Below are 22,522 nucleotides of genomic sequence, written 5' to 3'. Positions count from 1 at the left end.
TAGTTCTTCAGGAAATACCTCGGGGTAGTCACGTACCACTGGAAAATCTTTAATCCTCTTTTCCTTCTCCTGTGTGTCGGTGACAAGTGCTAAGACGGCGGTGTGCCCTTTACGTAAACACTTCTGGGCTTTTAAGAACGAGATGATGCCTGTGACTTCTCCGCCTTTGTCACCTTGGACGTTGAGGGGTTTGCCAGAACGGTGGGGAATGCGAACCATTTTCTTTTGGCAGAGGATTTCAGCGCGATGTTTGGATAACCAATCCATACCAATGACGACGTCGAAGCTTCCAAGATTGATAGGGAAAAGATCGATGCTAAACGTCTGACCAGACAATACTAGCTTGCAGTCGTTGATCACATGTGAGGCCTCGATGTTTCTACCATTAGCTAACTCGACGATATGCTTAGAACTTAACAACGCAGGCGGGTGCTTAAGCTTCTTACTAATACGTAGGGATACATAACTAGCATCGGCTCCAGAATCAAATAACATAGAAACATAACGATCATCAAGTAGGAACTTACCCGCCACGACGTTGGGGTCATTCCTTGCTTCTCCAGCTCCAATAACAAAAGCCCTTCCTCTTGCACCATTCCCAGCATTGTTGTTGTTTTGATCGTTGTTTCCAGCTCCCTGGTTGTTGTTGCGGTTCTGGTTCAGTTCAGGGCAATCCCTTCGCATGTGCCCTGTGGCTCCACATTTGTAGCATCCACGGTTGTTCCCTTGCTGCTGTTGTTGTTGTGGTTGTTGCTGATTCTGCCTAGCTGGAAACTGACTCCTACAGTCTTTGGCTTCATGCCCCATCTTGTTGCATCGCTGGCACTGACCTTTGTTACATGCCCCATTGTGGTGCCGGTTACACTTGTTACACTTAGGGTGGTTCCCTCGATAGCCACCCTATTGCTGAGGGCCTTTGTTGTTTTCCAGTTTCCTATGCTGAGTCGGGGCCTGGGTGGGGTTAGCATCCTTGCTTTGATTTCCTTCCCACTTGCGCTTGTTATCACCAGAAGTTCCATCAGTAGCACTGATCCGTTTGGGCAACTTGCCCTGTTCCACAGCCTGATCAGTGAGTTTGTGAGCAAGGCGGACGACTGGCTGAATGGTGTTGAGGTTAGCTTAGGTCACATGGCTTCGAATTTCTGGGGCCAAACCCTTGATGTACAATTCGATCCTTCGGTACATAGGTCGAGACATGTTTGGGCAAAGAGCAGCATAGTCGTTGGACAGTTTGGTGTAGGTCTCAATCTCTGACCCAACCATCTTAAGCTCAAAGTACTTGTTCTCGAGTTTGTGGATGTCATCCCTGTGACAGTACTCTTCTTTGATCATATCCTTGAAATCTTCCCATGCAGTAGCATTAGCAGTTTCCAAACCAAGCATCTGAATTTGCGCCTTCCACCAGGAAAGCGTGTTTCGTTCAAGCGTACCAGTAGCAAACTTCACCCAATTAGCAGGGGGACACTCGCAGACAGCAAAGACAGCTTCAACCTTCTCGATCTAGTGCAGAAGACCTATGGCACCCTCAGTGCCATTGAAAGGGAGAGGCTTGCAATCCATGAAGGTCTTGAAAGTACAAACACGTGGTTGCACAGGCGCATGCTGACCTGTTGTGAGAAGTGAAGCGAAATAGGTTTAGGGGTGAAAAGGACAATGCGGGGGTAGGACCTAAACATCCTAAAATAACGAGTTTACCTCCAGGGTGAGCTGCGAAAGCTGCAGCCACCGTGTTGATCAGGTTAGTGAACTGAGCTTGAGTCATGTTAACGTTTCCTCTTCCGCGTCCACTCATTGTCTTCATAACCAGAAAACATAGTATGAGTGTGATGTCGTAATGTAGCGAGAATGAGACAGAAGAGGGAGGTGTATCTATCTAACTAGGCACACTAGTACGTATAGCAGAACAGAAAGCATAAAGTACGCAAGCAAGTAAACACTAGTCCGAGCTATGAGGTCTAACGTGTTGAGTCTTGCACTTGGAGTGTAGTGTCGTCGCGAGTCACGGGTTATAGTCTGGTTTTTCTCAAAAAGATTCCCTTTTTTAAAACCAAGTTCACTATAACCAATGGCTCTGATACCAATCTGTCACACCCCCAAAATCCACATGCGGAGTACCACCGCTTGGGGGCGCGACTGACCAGGATCCAGCCACCAATTATACTGAGCGATTTAATTAATAGCAAAAGTAATATTCACCAACCACAGGGTTAGCAAATATCATAATCAAGTTCAAAAGTTTTAAGTTCAATAGTAACATAAGTAGCGGAAGCATAGACAAAACAGTTTAAAATAAAGTTCATGGTTCAAGTTATTTAGAACCCAACACATGGGTTAGACGACCACTACACATCCCCAAGTAGCAAGCTCCTGAGTCACTGGGTACCTGCAAAGCATGCAGTAGAGTATCAACAAAAATGTTGGCGAGTCCACGAGTTATCCAGTTTTTAATTACCAAAAACTTGTTTCACCAGTTAATTTATCCGTTTATACATGCCATGGGGAGCTACCCCATAAGTAAGCGACTAAACTGTTTTTCCAATACCGAATACTTATGTGACCGTACGTTTCCGTAAAGTGCCCCGTTTGTCAATGTTCTATCATCATTGACGGATTGCCAGAGTCTATTAGTTCACTCCCGATCCCATACACGGGCACGGTGTGAGGCTGGTAAGACCTAAACAGCGCTATCAACTAATAACCCATTCGCCTGGCCCCGACGACTAATCGGTATTAAGTAGTAGGGACTTAAGTGATAGAGTTTCGTTTAGTGTTGCTCGTTGCATTTCAGTATAAACAGTAATTAACTAAGAGTCCCGCACAAGGGGAGAAAAGTAAGTTTGTATCCCTCACAAGGGGATAGTGTTGCTTTTAGTTCCGTTTCCCAATCCACCGGGAATGCATGCTTTAATAGTCGTGAACTCACCTTGGGTTGCTCGGCAGATTAGCTTACTTGGTCAAGCTTGCTGGTCACCACGTCCTAACATGGTTACCAGTATAGGTCAGGTTTGGGGTACAAGTAATCACGTATATCCTACATGTATCTAACACATAAAATGCATGCAGTTATCTATTTAGTTATTGGGCCTGCTCTAATAATTACACGGTTAAACATCAACAGTTAACACATAGTCCAAACATAACACATTGTGGCCCAATAACCAAGGTAGGCAGCCCAGTCGAGACAAGGTGGTTTCGACTCGAGAACGTGCGGTCTCGAGTCGCAACCATGAGATCTCGAGTAATGCCGGCATGAGTCGCAACCTTGGGAGTCTCGAGCTTAGTCTCGAGTCGAGAACATGAAGTCTCAAGTCGAGACCTTGCCGGTCTCGAGTCCTTGAAGTCTGTCTCAAGTTGTCACGTTTTGATCTCGAGTCGCAACCGAAGGTCTCGACTCGCAACCACGGATGCGTGCACAGGTGGAAGCCTTCTAGAATCTCTGATGTACTATCCAATGAAATTGCATGTTCATGAAATTGTGTACTATCCAACCACAATGCACAAACATGTTTTCTTGTCCAATTCTCAATTCAAATAGATCAAACACACAACCTTTCAAATATTCATGTCATATTCAAACAGTTCATCATATAATCAACCCACATTCATCATTTGTAAGCATGTTCATTCAACCAACATAAACTCGATTCAACATATAACTCAGTCATCATCAGCGGCCTTATATCTAACTCATAAGCTCCGGTTCAATATTAGATCTATGCATATTTATGTACTTGTCATAAGAAAATTCTACACATCATGTATAAACAACCATTTTTAACCGAAACAATACCAATGACAATCATTTACCAAAACGGATTTGTGTCCATCATTCATACAACAATCTACATCACTTAATCATTTTTATCTCATTACAACATACAAGTCATATATGCAAACATTTAAGCTAAGCATGTAGATCATTCACAACAAGGACCTAAATCAAAAATCTTCAACTATATATGAGGAGGCACTAACCGGTTCAAGAGTATGAAGGTGTGTAGGGATTCACCGAGATCCGAGAGCTCCTTCCTTAGCCGCCGGTTGTCCCGAGAAGAAAGGAGGAGGGTGTTTGGATCAAAGTTTTCTAGAGAGAGAGCTAAAGTGAGAGGGAGAAAGAGAGGAATGATCTTAGGGAATTGTGAGGTGATGATTGATGTCCCAAAAAGGAATGTCGGCTACAATGGTGGGGGTTTTATACCCATTTCAAGTTGGTGCACCTTAGTGGGTTCCGGATGGATTAGAGAAGGGATGCGGCCCAAACGGCCCAACTGTTCACTCGAGACCGAGTGATCTCGAGTCGGGTTCGCGGTCTCGGCTCACTTCATACATATGTTTATATATATATAATTATACATTATACGTACACACTATAGCACATCAAGATAAATCACAAACTTTCATTTAATAGAATATACACATAATGCCGATACAAGATAGTTGCTCGGGAAAACCCAGAGTGTCACATGGACCTTCATGACAATGGCGGAGACTTCTTCTAGCTTCACTACCATGTACGCACCTTCGGATGAGTTGGTCGGCACACATTTTGAAAAGATAAGGATCTTCCCAAAAGTAATGCTTCACATTAGCAAAGAATTTTTTTCTTTGGTGATGTGGCCATCCTTTGGTGACTATACCGCTAGCTAAGTAGTTAGCATAGTCGGCATACCATGGTTCTTCCTTGTATTCCACCATTTCTAGGGACTCTGTTGGAAATTTTTCGTTGATTTGCTCGTCCCTAGTTGCCTCCAAAGCTGGGTCTTCTAAGCGCGAAAGATGATCTGCAGCGGTGTTTTCTGCTCCTCTCTTGTCTTTGATTCCAATATCAAATTCTTGGAGGAGTAAAATCCACCTGATCAAACGGGGTTTTGCGTCTTGTTTCTTGAAAAGGTATCGAATGGCTGCATGATCTGTATAGACTATTGTTTTAGAAAGAACAAGATAAGAACGAAATTTATCAAAAGCGAATACCACAGCTAGTAATTCTTTTTCAGTTGTTGTATAATTTTCTTGTGCATCGTTAAGTGTTTTACTAGCATAATAAATTGGGTGAAAATGCTTCTCTTTTCTTTGTCCCAAGACTACTCCAATGGCAAAGTCACTTGCATCACACATGATTTCGAAAGTAAATTTCCAATCAGGTGCTATCATGATAGGTGCATTGACTAGCATTTCCTTAAGGGTTAGAAATGCTTGATTGCAATCCTTCTCAAAGATGAAAGGCGCATCTTTTTCAAGTCATTTTGTTAGAGGTCTTGAAATTTTAGAAAAGTCCTTGATAAACCGCCTATAAAATCCGGCATGCCCTAAGAAACTTCTGATTGCTCTGACGGAGGATGGTGGAGGCAATCGAGAAATAGTGTCTATTTTTGCTCGATCAACTTCCATTCCTTCGCTAGAGATCTTATGACCGAGCACTATTCCCTCTGTTACCATGAAATGGCATTTTTCCCAATTAAGGGCGAGGTTAGTTTCCTCACATCGGGATAGCATTCGTTCAAGGTTATCGAGGCATTGGTCGTATGAATCTCCAAAGATAGAAAAGTCGTCCATGAAGACTTCCATTGTCTTTTCTATCATGTCATGGAAGATGGCCACCATGCAACGTTGGAATGTTGCGGGGGCATTACACAGACCAAAAGGCATGCGTCGATAAGCAAAAGTTCCATAGGGATATGTGAAAGTTGTCTTTTCTTGGTCTTCAGGTGCTATCGGGATTTGAAAGTAACCTGAAAAACCATCCAAGAAACAATAAAATTTATGGCCGGATAATCTTTCTAACATTTGATGAATGAAGGGCAAAGGAAAATGATCTTTCCTTGTTGCTTCATTTAATCATCTATAGTCTATACATACTCTCCATCCTATGACGGTTCTCATTGGTATTAATTCATTCTTTTCATTAGTTATTACCGTCGTACCTCCTTTCTTTGGAACTACTTGGACTGGACTTACCCAGGGACTATCTGAGATAGGGTAGATAAGTCCAGCGTCAAGTAATTTGATGACTTCGTTTTTAACCACTTCTTGCACATTTGGATTTACTCTACGTTGTGGTTGTATTACCGACTTGTAGTCATCATTCATTAAAATTTTGTGCGTGCACATGGAAGGACTTATTCCTTTAATATCTACAAGCTTCCAATCAATCGCATTTTTATGTTTTTTCAAAAGTTTAATTAATTTTTCTTTTTCTAAACTACTTAATTTAGACGAAATAATTACAGTTGATTTACCATCTTTGTCCAGAAAAGCATATTCCAAACCTTTCGGAAGTTCTTTGAGCTCAAGGGGTGGGTTTTAGGAGACTCCTTATTTTGTTGCTCATTTTGAACAAGAACTTTAAAAGTTTGTTCTATGGCGACCTCTTCTTCAATAAAGTGGTCAATCTTTTCACTTGTATCGGGTGGCTCATCTTCATCTTCAATTAGGGGGTCATTGTTGCCAAAAGGATATTTCATTGAGTGCTCAAGATCTATGCTCCTTTTGAATGCCCCTAGTTGAAGAGGTAGATTGTTGAACTTCCGGTTTTTCAAAGCTTCATGAGTTTTTACAAAGGGTCATCCCAACACTAGAGGAGCGTCATCGAGGATGACAAAGTCGGTTGGGATTACCATTTGATTTGTTTGAACCAAGACATCCTCAACTACACCGATTGATTTTATTACTTTCCGATCGGATAGAAAAATGGGTATTTGAAGTGGAGAAAAATCACCAATACTTAATTTTTCGAAAATGTAGTTAGGCATTATGTTAACACAAAGATCTTTATCAATGATGATATTACTAATAAAGGAATTTTGAAAGAAACATGGAACCGGTGTAATGTTAATTTCAAAAGGGTCTTCTTTTATTAGCGAAGTTTGATCATTAGTTAACTTAACATTTACCATTTCTTCAATTTTAGTGTTAGTGTTTAACTTTTTTAAAAACTTAGCATGAGTGGGTACTAAACAATGATTTTCAAAAGAAGGTGACAAGAGATTAATTTCTTCAAAATTAGACTCTTTTTGGATTTTAACGCTATTGTCCTCACCTTTTTCGTTGTTTAACTCATGTGTCAGTTTTTCACTTATTTGTTCTTCCATTTTTAACTCTTCAACTATCGTTTTTTTATTTAATTCTTCTCTTGCGCGGGACGCCTCTTCCCTTGCGCGAGATTCTTTTATGTATTGTTCGATAGTTTTATGTTTTTTTATTATCCTCTCGGCCACTTCGGTGATAGAGAAAGGATCGGGATCCTCAAAGCTTGAATCCGGTTGTTCGATCCTTGGTTCCTCATAGTACTCATATGAAGTAGATGGTTCATACCATTGTTCTTCATTGTAAGTATATGATGGATAAGAGTCGTAATTTTGTTCTTCATAGTACTCATATGAGGTGGGTTGGTCACGCCATGGTTCCTCATAATAAGAATATGAAGGTGGTGGCTCATATCTTGGTTCCTCAAAGTATGAGTATGAAGGCTCATACCTTGGTTCATCAAAATATGAGTATGAGGGAGAAGGTTCATACCTTTGGTCTTCATAAGATGTGTATGAAGTCGATGGCTAGTACCTGGGCTCCTCATAATAGTTGTATGAAGTGGATGGTTGAAATAAGTTACAATATTGTACTGAGTGTGGGTTTCCACAATTAGTGCAATAGTTTCCCCTATAATCATCCTCCTCAAAGGTGTAGTTGTAGCCTCCTGAGTATTGATCCATAAGAATCACTCAACAGACCACAACAGAGTCTCGGGACCAGAAAATAAAAATAAAGACGGAAACAGAAGCTGGACACGGCCCCGTGTTCAGTAGACACGGCCCATGTTCAGGATCTGTATCTGGGCGTTTTAATTAAAGGTTACTGGTCTTGTTGAGCACGGGGGCGTGTTCAGTGAGCACGACCCCGTGTTCAGACTCTGTATCTGGGTGTTTTATGAAAAATATGCAGCACGGCCCCATGTTCAGTGAACACGGCCCGTGTTCAGGCTACTGTAAATGCAAAACTAAACTAAAATGCAGAAAAATGTGTGCGCGTTTTGAAAAAGTTTTGAAAAACTGATTAGGCCGTCGATTTTAAGCTTTCTTAAAATCCTTGTGTCCCCGGCAGCGGCGCCAAAAACTTGATGCGTGTTAGTGTGTATATAATTTAGGTGTATATTTTAAGCCATTTTTACACTTTTTAGCCAAGTTTTAAATTTATAAACACGATATTCACTAACACTAAACACACATATGGGCAAGTGCACCCATCGTGGACATAGTATACTGTTGGTAAGATACCGAGGTCGTCCAAGTACACAAGAGTTTTTAGTACCGGTTTATCCTCAACGTCTAATCAAATCAAAATGTTACAAAAAGATTTTTAAAACTAGAAAAATAAAACTAACTAAAATGCTGAAAAAGAAAATAAAAGTAAAAACAGATAGACAAGATGAATCACTTGGATCCGACTCGTGTGTAGTGTAACCTTTGATTATTTTCGCACTTTTACACTTTTTCAAGAGATTATCTTAGTTATTGTAGTAGGCCCCTCTTTTGAAGGTGACGTTACCCTCAACCCAGTAGTTTGAGTCAGAAAGGATACAATCCTAAAGGGTCGGATTATTGAAAGATAATTAATTAAGTTATTAATGCATAATGTGGTAGGCCCCTCTTTTCAAGGTGACGTTACCCTCGGCTAAGTAGTCTGAGATAGCAGGGATACAGTCCTAAGTAGTCGGGTTAAAATTTTAATAGTAGTTTAACTTATGAGGGGATCAAAGAGTTTGGACCCCCGCCATCCAATAGCATTGGGTATGGAAGGAGATCCTACTAAATTTGATCCAGGTCCTTTGCAGGATCTATACACTGAACATTGGCAAGACTCTAACCAAATGGTTCCCTTAACCCCCGACCAGGTAGCCAACATACCTCCATATAGACCATGGAGATATGAATGGTGAAAATCTTTTATTTTATATAGACAGTAAAATAATGCCAAGACACCACGGACAAACGATAAGGAAGAATAACCTTCAACATAAGAAACTAGTAATTAAAGTCATTAATACAAAACCAATTAAAAAGTGCAAAAGATTAAAAATAAAAAGTATTACACTAAACACTTGTCTTCACCAAGTGATGTAAGAGAATTAGGCAAACATGGCCTTCGATTGTCAAGAACTCTTACGATCAATCTTGGATCCCGAGACGACTCACACACTCTATGATGGACAATGGATGATGGTGGTGGATGATGGTGGTGGGTGGTGGGTGAAGTGTGAGAGAGGTGGTGTGCCAAGGGATGAGTTGCAAGAGCTCCAAGCACTCCTATTTATAGGCTGAACAGAAGCCTGGGCACGGCCCCGTGTCCATCCGACTCTCTCTTCATTAATTACAATTCGCAATTTCATTAAATGCGTCTGCAACAGTTGACCATGCCCCCGTGTCCGCTGAGCACGGCCACGTGGTGGGCAGTAGAAGCTTCTATTACTTTGTCTTTTCTGCTGACACTTGGGCACGCCCCCGTGCTCACTGAGCACGGGGCGTGTTCAGCCTTCTGTCTTCTTGTTTTGCTTTGGGAAGATGCTGTCGGGAGGTCGGGCATGCCACGTTTGTTCCTTTTCTTGTATTTATGTTAGATTTAGCTGTATTTTTGCTTCTTTTGTTCATTTGAGCTCATTTAATCCTGAAAATACAAAAGGAAGACAAAAGCACACTTTTTCCAACATTAGTACTAAAAAAGGGTTAGTTTTATGCCACAATTGATGTAATTTATATGTTGCATTTTGTGCACATCAGAGCCTATAACACATCTTCAGCCAAAAGGAACTGAATATGCGTCAACGCCGATGGGTGGAACTTCTCAACGATTATGAGTGTGAGATTCGTTATCATCCTTGCAAAGTAAATGTAGTTGTCGACGCTTTAAGTCGACGAAGCTATTTGCATAGCGCTCGTAATGTTCAAGCCCAACATCATCTCGAAACCATCATACGCGAAGCCCAACATGCTTGTTTCACCGAACGCACTTTGAAGAAGGAAAGGATTCTCAATGATGGAGCCCAGCTTGTGAATAAGTCGAATGGGATATTCCGTTATCTGGACCGAATCTGGATCCCTAAACGGACTGATTTACGACAGATTCTGATGGACGAAGCCCACAAGTCTCGATATTCTATTCATCCCGGTGCCGATAAAATGTACCAGGACCTTCGCTACAAGTACTGGTGGCCGGGCATGAAGAAAGATATCGTTATCTATGTTTTGAAGTGCCTGACTTGCTCGAAAGTCAAGGGAGAGCACCAAAGACCATCTGGCTTACTCGTCCAACCTGAGATTCCCATGTGGAAGTGGGAGAGTATAGCTATGGACTTTATAACGAAACTTCCGCGCACACCATCAGGTCACGACAGCGTCTGGGTTGTAATTGACCGTTTGACTAAATCTGCTCATTTTCTGCCAAAACGAGAAGACTACAAGGTAGAAAAATTAGCCAGAATCTACACCAAGGAGATCATTTGTCGACATGGGACGCCTCGCGACATCATCTCTGATCGCGATGGTCGGTTTACCTCGCGTCTTTGGGAAACATTTCAATCTGATCTCGGTACTACGCTTAATCTAAGTACCGCTTTCCATCCTCAAACCGACGGTCAGACTGAAAGAACGATTCGTACCCTTGAAGACATGCTCCGTTCGTGTGTCATAGATTTCGGTGGTAATTGGGACGCATACTTACCTCTAGTAGAATTCTCGTACAATAACAGTTATCATTCCAGTATTCAAATGGCACCATTTGAGGCATTACACGGAAGAAGATGTTGATCGCTTATTGTATGGCACGAGATCGGAGATTCGCAAGTAACCGGTCCTGGCTATTGCAAGAAACGACTGACAAAATCCTCTAAATTCGAGAAAATCTGCTGAAAGCTCGGAGTCCTCAGAAAAGTTACGCCGATAGACGACGCAAGCACCTTGAATTTCACGTTGGCGACTACGTACTCCTAAAGGTATCACCTTGGAAGGGTGTGGTCAGATTCGGCAAGAAAGGGAAAATCGCGCCTCAATATATTAGACCCTTTAAGATTCTGGAAAGGATCGGAAAAGTGACCTACAGACTCGAACTACCGGAGGAACTTAGCAACGTCCACCCGACTTTCCATGTTTCGAACCTCAGAAAGTGCCTGGCTGAGCATGATTTACACGTTCCACTAGAGGATCTTCAAGTGGACGAAACATTACACTTCGTGGAGAAGCCTGTTGAGATCATGGACCGCCAAACCAAGCAGCTCAGACGCTCGCGCATTCCCATTGTGAAGGTCCGATGGGAAGGCAAACGAGGGGCAGAGTTCACTTGGGAACTCGAAAGCGACATGAAGGCGAAGTAGCCGCAGTTATTTGTTACGGCTTCGGTCTAATTTCGGGACGAAATTCCCTTAAGAAGGGGAGGCTGTAACACCCCGTGTTTTCGAAAGTCAAAGTCAAAGTCAAGATTGAAGTCAAAGGGAGAAAAGATAGCTAATTGCGATCTGTCACTCCTTGCTCAACTCCTGTTTTGACTTCTTTGACTTGTAGATAGTCTATATACTTTGATACGTTAGTTGTATTATGTGGAGTACTTGTTAATAATCGAGGTTTAATCGCTATTTATCGCTTTATCGCTTATTGCATCGCAATCGCATTCGCAACCCGAATTACGCGTTTTGGATATTATTTTACGTGTGTGTGTTACTTATGTGTTACTCGTGCATGCTTAATTATGTTAATGTTGTGGTGATTAATCCAAACGCAATCGCAACTCTATCGCAATCGAATCGAATCGCAAACGCTAAACGCAAGCTATTTAGGATGACTGTATGTTAGATATAGTAGTTGGGATTAATGGATAATACTATCGCAAACTCGAGACTCGCTTAAACACATCGCAAAACCCAGTGCATGAAACGAAACGCCAAAACTCAAGTCATCGGAGCCACTCGATCGAGTGACCGCTCGATCGGATGGCCATCCGTTCGGATTGCCATCCGATCGGATTGCCACCCGATCAGACAGTCATCCGATCAGTGACCCACTCGAACCTTAGCACTTTCCTTTTTGGGAAACCCTATAAATACCCTTCATATGTCACATCACTTGATGTGACAGCTCTCACTCGACCCAGCTCGCTTCAGCCCTTCTTTCTCTCGATTTCTCGCGATTCTTGTAAGTTTTCAACCTAAATCTTGTACTTCTATGATCTACACACACTTCTACATCATTCTCTCTCTTGAATCTTAACTTTTAACCATGAAATCAATGGATTTGAGGTGCTCTAGGATGATGTCATCATGGAGTTCTTATGAACTTCCTGTTTTGGCTTCAATCCACCAAGAACAAATTAGATCTGGACAATTTCTACATGAATAAACAAAGATCTTGCATAGATCTGAACATATTCAAGGTGAAAAGGATTGAAAGATGGTTTTCTAACTTTCTTTCAACTCTTTTACACTCAATGCACTCAAAACCGATAGAATAAGAACTAGTTCTGATCTTCTACTCATTCTTAGTGATGTATTGGTTCTAGATCTGGTTTCTATCAAAGAGACAACCGGTTTTGGGTTAAGCATGAACCACCGGCTCGAACGACCGACTGACCGGATTAGGGTGATTCATGTCCGATCGGATCACTTGGGTCTTGACGAGGTTCTGTTGTTTAGCACGTATCACATCGTCTCGATCAAAACCGTAAACTACCAAAAACAACCAAGTGTCAAGACGATCAGGCTATCGGGACGGATTGCCGTCCGATCGGACAGCCATCCGATCGGCTTACACCTTGGTCCCACACTTAAAACTGTTGTTTCAACTTTTGAAGATCTGAATGTCGAACGGGTTGCCGTCCGATAGGATTGCCATCCGATCGAACGACCATCCGACCATGTGATGTTTGGAGCTTCAAACTTAAACAATTTTCAACATGTTCAATGCATTAACAGTTCCAACGGATTGCAACCCGATCGATAGACCATCCGCTCGAGTGACAACACTGCTGTGAACTTGTTCTCCGAGAATTACCTCGCCGAACGGATCGCCGTCCGATCTAACCGTCGTTCGATCGACCGACCTGAAAGGTAGAAATACTTCTCTGTTTTCAAAATGCTACAATGAAAACTTCAAAAGGCAAACCATCATACACAAACACATCTTCACAAGAGGAGTTGTCAATCCAATCGAATGGCCATCCGATCGGATGACCATCCGAACGGATTGACATCCGATCGACTGGCCATCTGATCGGATTGCCATCGGACACTATCACCCTTTGCATTGTTTTACGCGTCGCTTGTTGTTTATGCTATCGTTAATTGTCCAGGCTAATCTTAGATCCCTTCAATCCAAGGTTGTGTTTACTTGTTAAACACAATATGTAAGTATACTCGATCCCTTTTTGCTTTACGCACTTTTTGGTGTTACATACGTTATCTATATTCAAATCACATCAAACACACAACGCAAACACTATTTATATGCTGACCGCTAACGCATGTTATACGTGACTCGATGAATGCCAGTTTGTTATGTTTACACATTGATTGCTGTCTACCTGCCTTAGCAACAATAGTACTATAGTTTGGACTCAGCACCTATCGTGGACGGGGGTTGTTAAGGATATTACTTCACGTGTTCGCAGTGGTGAACATGTGTCGCGTACTCGTTACTCGTAGTCAAATCGCAGTCATTGGTATTGACAGAATCTTTGTCGATAACTCACATGCTTCACATTATACGTTGTACATGCTGGTTATGCGTAAACGATTTCGAACTCTATTATGCTATATCAAACTTGTATGCTCACTTTTACACTATGTGTATTGGTCGTTACTTTAACGTATGTGACAGGTGTTTAGGATGCTATCTGCTAGGACGCTTGCTTTGTGGTTAGGAAGAGTCTAGAAACAAACAAACAAATTATTTTTATTTGAAATCTGAGTTGTCGAGACATGTTATTGTTTTTGAGATATCGTTGTCTGTAATAACTTAATTTGCTTGATGGGATATGGTATGGGACGTATTAATAACTATCTGGTAATGTAGTTGTTATGGAATTTCTCTCGAACAATCTGTTTTGCAACTGATCTATAAATATATTAAGTAACAGAAGATTAGTATTTATTGAAATTGTTTACTTAGAGTAGTATATTTGAAGACCCTCTTGAGATTTGCTTGTATGTTTTTAAATAATTACACTAATCATAAAAAGTTAACCTTTATAGTATATAGTTAAACTAAAAACGTAAAAAGAAAAAATTGGAATTTATTTGAATTATATAAAAAAACATGAGTAATTGGGCTTGATTTATCTAACTCCAAGGAGCCCATTTAAAATAGGTTATCCAAAAAACAACTCCATATTCTGAAATCCTTAATAAACGAGCTCAACACTTGAGGAGATCACTTGGAGGAAGGATTACAGATTCGAGAGGCCCTTTTCCATTATCCACAACAAATGCCATTTTGAGGCCCCATGTTGTGTGAACTTCAAGATGGCAATGCATAAACCAAACACCTGATAAAATCAAAACAATAAAGAGTTTTAAATGACTGATGATAATTGTATATAAACGTAAAAACAAGATTGACAAGAAGTTTTGTAAGAACACGACAGAATGCAATCAAGATTTATACCTGGATTATCTGCCCTGAATCTTATAGCAGTCCAACCACCTGTTGGAACACCAACGGTGTTTCTTTCAACAGGGACAACAAGATTGAAGGTTTTTGGATCTTTATTTGGATTGAAGTTCCCTATGCCCCTTCCCACAGCAAAAAAGTTCAACCCATGCAAATGAATCGGATGACTTCAGGGGTGATCATTGTAGTGTCTTGCAAAAGTAGTTGCACAGTAGAGTTATAAGGAAGACGATATAGCTTTGTACCTTTGTTTGTTGCAAAATTCTTGGGTTGTATGCCTGTATAATTGTAAGGCATCAACGGTTTACTAGGGAAATCGTCTGTAAAACCGCCGCTTATATTGAAGTAATGTGCTTGTAAAAGAGCGGTTTTTGGCATGACAAATGTGATGTTATTAGTGTCAGCCACCACCCTATTGTCGTTGACACAAGTTTTGCAGGGATTGATTCCTAATCCAATTGTGAAAAAAAAAAAAGAATGGTCGACGGTTAATGGGACTTTGGCCGGATATTTTGCGGAATTCAAGCTCTTTAGAGAGTTTATGAAATTGTTGGCCACCTTAGTTGAATTTTGAGGTGACAGAGAAACGAGATTGGTAACCGTGGAAGCAACAACACCAGAGTAATGAAGGGAGCCGGTGGTGGTCAAATTGTCTACCCCAATCTGCGCATCCATGAACGGGGAGACTGCCACTAGGTACTTTCCAACTTTTTGAGTGGTTGTTATAATGGCGTTTGTTGTTTGGCCCGGTGCAATAAGAATGGTGTCGGTTGTGAATGGTTTGACATAAACAACATCAACCCCAACAACTGTAAGATTATGGTTTGCAATCCTAAAGAAAAGTTCTTCATTGAGTGCATCGTTAACTATTTTTAAAATGTATTTTTCCCTTGATCCGCTTGTAACTTGAATCCTCCTGATTTTGTAAATTTAAATTTTTGTGTCATTAATTACTCAAAAGTCACTTTATAATCAACTATTAAACAGCTTCCATGAAACAAAATAAACTAAAAAAAGGAAGTTAAATATTAACCGTTTGCTAAGCAATTCGCGATAGGTCCGGGATTCCCATTAATTGTGTAAGCATCTGAAACGTTAGGAGCTTGCCCTAGTTTTTGTGCTTGGTTAATTACAGCTTTGGTATCTGACTTCCACCATTCTCCTGCATTTTTATAGGCAATGAATAGCGCATCATATATAATGTTTTATTTTCATCAAACTTATAAATATGTTTACATCATAGAGATAGAATTGTAGAAATAATGATAAACATTACCTAGGACAAGCACAACTTCTTTGTTGGGTTTGGGAAAAAGGTATGGAACTCCAAGCTTAGGCAAGTTGACAATGGCACCATGAACCGTGACTCTTAACCATAAGACGTGTGCATGCCACCAAAGTGTGCCTCGTTGACCTGTTAAAGTGAACTTGTATACATAGGTTCCTCGTGGTTGAATCAGGCATTATGTTATGTATGCGGGACCATCAGCCCATCCAGTTCGTAGTTGTCATACACCATGCCTATCATGTAAATGACATATCAAGTAAATGTTATTAAACTTGAAAAACCCTCATGACTTTTGTTAATTTGATATCACCTTGAACTCTAAAGAAAAATAATAAGTTTGAATACTAACCAATGAATGCTAACATTATATTTAATATGGTTGACCACCTTGACTGTCACAGTGTCATCTCCCTAGCAACTATTGTGGGACCGGCAAACGACCGTTCACCGTTACTATTGGCTTACTTGTACATAGTCTTGTGGTATTGGTCATTATTACTACATGTACATGTTATCAATAAACCACATTATTAACACTACTAAACAATCATACTAGATATATGATCATTATTATTTTTGGACTAGATAAGCTATTCTAGTTTTTTTAAAAAATACATACTAACTGCGAATATGGCACTCGATTGTTGTTGGGAAAGACCAAGCCACCAAGACCACCACTTGCAACCATGTCGATGCCATCTCTCGTAGATAATTGCAAGTGTATTTATGTGTTTTTGGTGTGACAAATGAAATACAAACCTTATATAGGAAAGATTATCTTGTGGGTATTTGCTCAAATGTCTTTTTTAACCTGCTAGGTGGATGCTTTGGAGGGATGGTAGACCAACGATACAAATGGTATTTTTGTTTTACTTATTAATATATTTAAAAAGTAAAAATTTGGTTTAGTTTCAGTTTATTTCTTCCTTATTACCTACACCAAGACGAACCTTATGCATCACCTTTTAACTAAAGAAATTGAATATTTTAATACCATAACATGTTCTCATTGTTTATATTGTGAAGTTGTTTTTTAGTATTTTAGTTTTATGTAAGTTTCTAATTTAAATAAAAAAATTGTCAATAGACCGAGAAAACCGGTTTGGTTTCTTGTCTTAAATTAAGCCAATTCTAGCTAAGGTTCATGATTATTCCAAAATTGGGCTTCACTCCATTATGTTTTTTTTTTTTTAGTTTTCATTGTATTTGGTTCACAATCACACTCTAGCCAAATGAATGCCTTAAAACATAAGTCATAATATTGGTGAGTCAAGAAAGTTAGGAATAAATGAAAGGTTTTCTCATTATTTTTGTAAGATAAGGCTGAATGTGAGAGAGAAATATTAAGATGTGAAACAAAAAGAAGATAAAGTATATAATTATATTTCACCTATGTATAAACTTATTACAAGATGATCATAGTCATAGCTTAAAACGAGGTGTAAGTTTGACAGACATATCATCGTTTACTGTCCCTTCAAAAATCATAATTAAATAACACATACACAATTTGGTTAGGAGGTTTTCTATTAAGTGGTTTCCTATTGGGGAGGTCTCAGGTTCGATTCCTACTAAGTGCAAAATTATATAAATATGGAAGAACACCTCTGGGAGGGATTCGAACTTGAGGTGAGGGGTTTAAACAGCATATGCTGACCCTTTGGAGTCAGCTGGAAATCCAGTTGATCTACCGTTCAAAAAAAATTAAATAATCTCTAAAATGGTAACTCATATATAATCTACTGTTGGACCACTTTTAACGGAGTTGTATTTTTTATCTAACAATTTAATTACAATTAACTTATGTGTTAGGTTTAATTAAAGCGAAAGTCATAGCTGGTACCACTTGACCAAACAACACCTGGAATTGAAAGTATCCACCGAATTATATATTATCATATCTTTTTTGTGATTTTTACTCAAAACATGTCCTTGTTCCCTAAATCCCTACCTTCATTCTCAAAAATTCTTAAGTGGATTAGTTTTTTATAAGAAAAAAATTACAACATTTTTTATTTATGGGAAATTGTATATTGTATATCACAGAATAAATACATTTGATGAAACATGCGTTTCTCACATAAGAAGTTATATTTAAGTTTGTTATGAATATATTTATTATTAATGTGGTTATCAACACCTAAAATAGATTAGGCTTGTTCCATAAGTTTTCCTCTATTATATATAGTCTCTTGTAACTCTTGTAATATACACCTCAATCAATAAAATCAATCTCTTTCTCCATATTGTTCTTTATATTCCTTTTGCTATTAGGCTAGTTTCACAACACGTTATCAGCACGAAAGTATTCTGTCCAAAATCCTAATTGTTTGAGCCGCCACAGCACCTACTATGGTTGAAGATTACTCCAAAGAGAGCCTTTTCTCTTGTAAGTTATTTTTATTATTTACCTTCAAAGCTTGTAGTTCATATTTACCTATAAAAGTTTCAAGTTCTGGAGGTGTGCTTGAAACCAAATAGGGTAAAGATCTTACTTTTACCTGCAAAAGTTTTTGACTTCTTACATAGCAGCACCTCTATTAGTTCTATGATTATTTGACTCCAAAGCTTATTAAATGAATTAAATAGTTAATAATACTAATATATTACGATGAGATTTCATAATTAGTGATTGAAATAAATATCTTATATGAGATTTCGATTATAAATATGTGATCTATATTTTTATCACCCGACTGTCACAACCGGACACCATGTGGCGATCACCATGTCATTCAAAAATATATATCATAGATTATGAGGAAGTATGTTGAAAAAAAAAATGAGATACCTCTAAATAAAATTGGATAAATATCATGATATATGACGATTATGAAACTATTTAATTTGGTTCGGTGAAACTTTATAACCTCTTCAATAATTTTTTAGTCAATTGGATTTGTAATTTTTTTTTTAAATATGTATCTGATGAAATTATAGTTTCTCTTTAAGTAATTTTTCTAAAATAGAAAGTCTAGAATTATATATCAATTTTGTTACGAGATGTAATTTCGTGTCAAATAGAGTCAAAATCATTTCATTGTTATTGGAAAATTATTTATAAAGATTTTATTTCCTTTACAACATTCAAAGCAATTATTTTCTTAGCTAAAAGAAAAAGATAAACATGAAGGTATTCGCCTACTTATTTTAAATGATTATTTATTTTACAATCAGATAAGTTGTTTTAAAATAGCAAATGGATATGTGAAATTAAAGTTTCCACACTAGGGATATGTTTCGCTTGATTAATCTTTTATAAAATTATTTAGCATAAATAGTTTAAAAGGTGGTCATCAACTCAATTTAATTTTAAGATGGATTTTGAGCTTAGTATACTACCGTCTTTGTTAATGTACTAAGTTGATTTATATTTGCTTATGTTTCAAATTTGAGTGAACCATGGATAATTTAATACATAAATTATGTATTTGTTTGTACCTGATGAAAGATCTTATTTCATAAATCATTATAATAACTCGTTTTAGATAACATCATGTATTTGTATTTATATGCGTAAGATATATCACTTGAAGTTTCATATTTCATAAATCTCATTATGAGTTTGTAGAAGACCGTAATATTTTAGATCGATAAATCTTACATGACTCGATCATGTAAATATATATCTCAATTGATGTTATAAGAAAAATAATATTGTTTATTATTTGTTTATTATATTATAATTCTATTAAAAGTAAACTTGGAAGGTAGTTATATATTTAAACTATAGTTTGATATGTATGACCTTCATAATTATGTTGTGTCCATTAGATACACACTTATGTTGTGCTAGGATAAAACATAAATCATAGATATTTTTAATTGGTGAAAATTATTATAACTCGTTTTATAAGTTACCTTGACTTAATGTATACATTGTATTCTGTAACTATTATTTACTTATAGCTAGTATTAAATAGAATAATTAAAACCAAAGTTTGGTTTGTTATCACCATCATGAAAAGTGTCAGACTCTCAAATCTCATTATCAAATTATAAAAGGTCGTAAGATGTTAGGCTGAATCTTATATGACTCGCGCATTTAATTACTTCTCAATTTGTGTTAAGCAAAGTGAAGATTATTTACAAAGAAAAAAAATGTTTGTCACACTTGAGACAAATGCTCACGAAGTAGCAATATCATTATGAGAGTTATGAAAAAGTTTGAAATGATTTATACTCGTGTGACCAAGTAAATAATGAAAAGCTATGAAGCTTGTTCTGGTTATTCCATTCCTGAAGTAAATGCGATTATATAACGATCATTGAAAATGTCGTGATCATGGACACAATTGAGAATTGTAATGACGGTCATGTTAATAATGAGATTGACTATCAGAATGTTATGATAGCCAAGTTAATAACGAGACTTACTATCGGAACTTTAATAATGATCATAATGAGATAGATCACTAGAAGTGACAAATTATTGGAGTGCTTGATTATATAAGAATAAAATGTGAAAAGGATAAAAGTTACATAACATGATAGTTTGCAATGATATTGCGTTGTTCTCTCGCATAATGTAACTAATATACATATGATCGTAAACCAAAAGTTTATGTATCATGATTATTTAATTAGTTGGCATGACCGATTAGACCACACCGAGTCGATGATATTGTGAAACTTAACGAAGAATCAAAAGATTCTTGCTGACAATTAAACTTGTCATTTTTGCTCTCAAGGGAAACTAATGATTCACCAATCAAGGTAGGGTAAGAATCCCTAAATATTCTGGAAGTGATTAAAGGATATGCATATCCTAAACATGATACCATTTAGTGTTTTAAATCGATGCATCATCTAAATGGTTATCAAATCCACAACCTAAAGTTTGTGTGATTATGGATTAGCTAATGTGATCACAAGAATATTATTCAGATTGACATATTTATTTTAGTTGTAATGTAATAGTGAATTAGATTCCCAAGTTATTGATTATCATTGGAATACATGTTTTGTAGAGACGATCGCTAAACGTCTATGATTGGTTGCAAAACCTATGATCATGAGAGTAGAAGTTCATATGTTATGGAAATGTTATTTTACATGCAACATTAATTCACATCAAGCCAACAAGTTATAATACTTTCTCCCCGTATCGTAGGTTTTTGGCCAGTAACCAAAGATGTCCTATCAAAGATTTTGGTTGTGCGACATATATTGAAATTGATCCACCACGATGCACAAAGATGGGACCTTAAAAAGTGGTTGGGAATATATGATAATGAATAGAGCCATTTGACGAGATATATAATTACGGCTCAATTATTTGATATCCATATCAATGGATTAACATTCCCAACATAGGGGGAGATAAAAAGCAGTTGGAAAAGAAATGAGTTGGTATGAATTATCATTGATCCTCAAAAACTAAAAGTGTGAACCAGAAGTTCAGATAATAACTCATTTACAACGTTTAGCGAATCTATTACCAGACACATTCACTGACCTTAAAGAGGTGATTTATATCACATATACCAACTGCTAATGCTCCAATTAAGATGAGTGTCCCAGAAGGACAACCACATATTTGTGATGAGTCTATTGCACGTCTAATGCGTGATAGACTAATCGATTCCAATAATAAAATTCCTCGAAAGTTGGAGCAAGTAATTAAGATGGTCAAGTCGGGGTTATATTAACAGGGTCTCCTGAAGAGCCATTAGACATGATGGTTCTAGAAGAACCTCAGGTACCTGAAAATAAAGAGATCTCATTATATTGTATCATGTCTATGAAATATATGGAATCGAAACAAAATCGACGTTGTCATACTGTTGTATATAATATAGCGCTTGAAGTGATGAGGATCAAAATTTAAGATCTGCCTATGAGAAATGATTGGCCAAAATGGAAAGACGCAAATGAGGCAGAGTTAAATTCTCTATTAAAATTGGACAGTTTTCGGACCAACAGTCCGTACAACTGAAGTTGTAAAACATATTGGATTCAAATGGGTCTTTTATGTGAATCATGAATTGAATTCGAATTAAGTGATATAAGACAAAATTAGTGGCACAAAATATTTGAAAAGACTCATGATTGATGATGAGGAGACACATTCTCCAGTGGTGGATGCATTGACTTCCCAATATCTTATTAGTCTGGTAATATAAAGAGTGAATTGACATGCGTATTAGAAATGTTATGTATCATATTTGATACTGAAAGTTTACATGAAAGTCCTTGATGGATTTAAATTGTCAAATTCATGTATATACTATCGAATTGAATATAACTGGAACTCCGCATCTAAAGCAATTGAGTGCTTAGAAGGTTAACTTAAACATCTTATGGATGTAATTCTTGTGCACCAATAAACGTACATAGAAAACTTTTACATTGTGATTATAGCATTTCAATGTACAGTGTACAAGCATGGTACAATATGGATTTTATAAATGAAGCAAGTGTTCAAGACATCCTTGCATATAATATAAAAATCAATAAGGAGGTTTATGTAACAGAACTCCTAAAAAAGTATATGCACATACGTTGTTCAAAGTGAAAAGAAGTATGTGAATAATGGTAAATGCCTGAAGCATTGGTTTCAAAACCTCATGAATGTATCTTTATAAACTTA

The 22,522-nt window shown here is 38.0% G+C and overlaps 1 pseudogene; it reads right to left on the bottom strand.

Moving 5' to 3' along the window:
• Positions 1-14,362: 14,362 nt before the first annotated feature.
• Positions 14,363-16,423, bottom strand: LOC110938603 (annotated as a pseudogene).
• Between the last annotated feature and the right edge of the window lie 6,099 nt (positions 16,424-22,522).

The sequence above is a fragment of the Helianthus annuus genome, chromosome 5 (assembly GCF_002127325.2).
Source record: "Helianthus annuus cultivar XRQ/B chromosome 5, HanXRQr2.0-SUNRISE, whole genome shotgun sequence".
Classification (NCBI taxonomy): Eukaryota; Viridiplantae; Streptophyta; class Magnoliopsida; order Asterales; family Asteraceae; genus Helianthus; species Helianthus annuus.
The sequence above is the reverse complement of the archived record's forward strand: the minus strand, read 5'-3'. Positions and strand labels throughout refer to the sequence as shown.